At 35.8% G+C, this 2,839-nt stretch overlaps 1 non-coding gene across 1 annotated transcript; it reads right to left on the bottom strand.

The window, feature by feature from the left end:
* Window positions 1-1,488: 1,488 nt before the first annotated feature.
* On the bottom strand, window positions 1,489-1,595 carry LOC128036369 (small nucleolar RNA R71). The gene has a single exon (XR_008193166.1). It is a non-coding gene; the product is annotated as a small nucleolar RNA R71 (small nucleolar RNA).
* Window positions 1,596-2,839: the final 1,244 nt, after the last annotated feature.

The following is a 2,839-nucleotide window of genomic DNA, read 5'->3' on the forward strand; positions in this document are numbered from 1 at the left end:
TGTTGGTATAGGCCTAGGTAAGATGCTTGATTAAGTAAAATCATGGCTAAGTTATTCTTGCATTACAATTGTTAGGTAACTAATGAATTAATTATTTAAACGAATTGAAATTGTAATTAATGGACATAGTACTTAATTAGTGCATGTTTAATCATCTAAGGTAGCTGAGGGTTAGATTAGCAACGGTATCTGACGATACATTTGCCTTGCATAAGTTGTAAGATTATTGTGATTAAACTGTTTCAAGGTAAGGATACTTTGTTACCTCACATAGTCTTTTATGTGCTTATTAAATCGAGTTAATTGTTTGAATTGACATAAGGATATGTACAAGAGATGATTTCAATTTAATAAGTATGTATGTGCAATAACATATTTGCCTATTAAGATTTGTTTAATCGGTTGAATTGACATAGGGATATAGTCAAGAGATAAATGGATTTTGGTAGGTGAGTATGTTCATAAGTTAGCAAATTACCGAGTTGTCATGAACTTATTCGTAACAATATGAACATGAGTTTAATAATTCTAAGTTAAGAAATGTAATTAATCTAACACAATTATGTCATCTTGATTAAAATCGTAATTTGAAATCATGCATTTGAGATTTATTTATTTAGTTCACTTAGTTTAAAATATTCGCTTTTAATCACCCTCTTCAAACAAATTATTATTTTTCACCGAAGTGTTTTAAATAGCATTCATAAATAATTCTTTTCACAGTCCCTATGGGTACGATAACTCGACATTTACTTGTCACTTTATTACTTGTTGCAATTGTGTACACTTGCACATTTCTGTCGTTCCAAGTTTTTGGCGCCGTTGCTGGGGATTGTGTTTTAAAAAAAGTCATTTTTTTTAAGTTGATAATTTTACAATTTGGTTTATATTTCTATTCAAAATTTAACGTATTTAATTTTTCTGTGATTATTTCAGGTGTTTATGAGTATTACTCGAATCATCAATTTACTCCCTATAGACCCTGAGATTGAACGAACTTTTTGACAGCGAAGAAGACAAGTAAGTCAGAGAATGACTTAAGAGATAAACTTCAAAAATCTGAATCAAGGAAACAGAGCAAATCTTGCTCAAAATCCTATCCTTATTGCTGATGATAGGGATAGATCTTTGAGACAATATGTCATGCCAGTATTTTGTGATCTTAATCCGGGTATTAGGAGACTAGAAATTGAGGCACAATAGTTCGAGTTGAAGCCAATCATGTTCCAAATGCTTCAGACAGTGGGCCAATTCAGTGGAATGCCTACTGAAGATCCTCACCTACACTTAAGACTGTTTATGGAGATGAGCGGTTCTTTCAAGTTAGCCGGAGTACCAGAAGATGCATTACGATTGAAGTTGTTCCCATATTCACTAAGGGACACAGCTCGAGCTTGGTTGAACTCATTGCCACCAAACTCAATTTCCATATGGCAAGAGTTAGCAAAAAAATTCCTTACGAAGTATTTCCCGCCTAGCAAGAATGCTAAGTTGAGGAACGAGATCACTGCTTTCCAACAAACGGATGATGAGTCATTGTATGAGGCGTGGGAAAGGTACAAAGAATTATTACGGAAGTGCTCCCATCATGGAATCCCACATTGCATATAACTTGAGACATTTTATAATGGTCTCAATGCTCACACAAGGATGGTAGTGGACGCTTTTGCTAATGGTGCTCTCCTTTGTAAGTCTTATAATGAGGCTTATGAAATCATTAAGAGGATTGCCAACAACAATTATCAATGACCAACCAATTGAGCAGCATCAGGAAGACGAGTCACTGGAATACAAGAAGTAGATGCTCGTACTTCACTCGCATCACAAGTATCATCAATATCCTCAATGTTAAAAAATCTTACTACTAATGGGTGTAATAGTTTTACAGCACAACCACTGAATCAATTTGAAAATGTAGCCTGTGTTTATTGTGGGGAAGGATATTTGTTTGGAGCATGTCTATCAAACCCAGAATCTGTGTATTACATGGGTAACTAGAACCAAGTTCGAGGAAGGTAAGAGCTTCAATCCAATTTCTATAACCCATCATGGCAAAACCACCCGAATTTTTCCTGGAGTAACCAAAGGGCAGAAACCAGTAACAATTATGTCCAACTAGATCGACCCGACCACCTAGTTTTTTCCAACAATCTTAGAAACCAACCCAAGCTGAACCATCCAATAGCCTAGAGAATCTATTGAAGGCATACATGGCGAAAAATGATACCTCTCTAAGGAATTTGGAGAATCAAGTGGGTCAGTTTGCAACTGAACTCAGAAACTGACCTCAAAGGGCTTTACCTAGTGATATGGAGAATTCGAGGAATCAAGGGAAGGAGCATTGTAAAGCGTTAACATTGAGAAGCAGAAAGACTTTAGAGCCCAATTTTGTTAAAGTTAGGAAGGAGCCAGTTGACGTTCAAGACTCAGAGGAAGTTCAACCGAGTGTTGAAATTGCAGTTTCATCAGAAATTGAATCTTCAAAATTCGACAAGGTAACTTCTAAACCAGTTAATTCTGGTCAACTAATAACTTCGTTAGATGCGGAATCATCACATAAAAACAATCAACCAATTCCAGTAAAGAAGCCTCTACCACCCTACCCTTAAAGACTTTAGAAGCAGAAGCAGGAAATTCAATTCAAGAAGTTCCTAGACGTACTCAAGCAACTTCATATCAACATCCCGTTGGTTGAAGCACTTGAACAAATGCCGAACTACATCAAATTCATGAAGGATATCCTATCTAAAAAATGAAGTCTTAGAGAATTTGAGACGGTAGCCCTAACGAAGTAATGCAATGCATATCTTCAAGACAAACTGCCACTAAAATTGAAGGA

This window comes from Gossypium raimondii, chromosome 13 (assembly GCF_025698545.1).
Source record: "Gossypium raimondii isolate GPD5lz chromosome 13, ASM2569854v1, whole genome shotgun sequence".
Lineage (NCBI taxonomy): Eukaryota > Viridiplantae > Streptophyta > Magnoliopsida > Malvales > Malvaceae > Gossypium > Gossypium raimondii.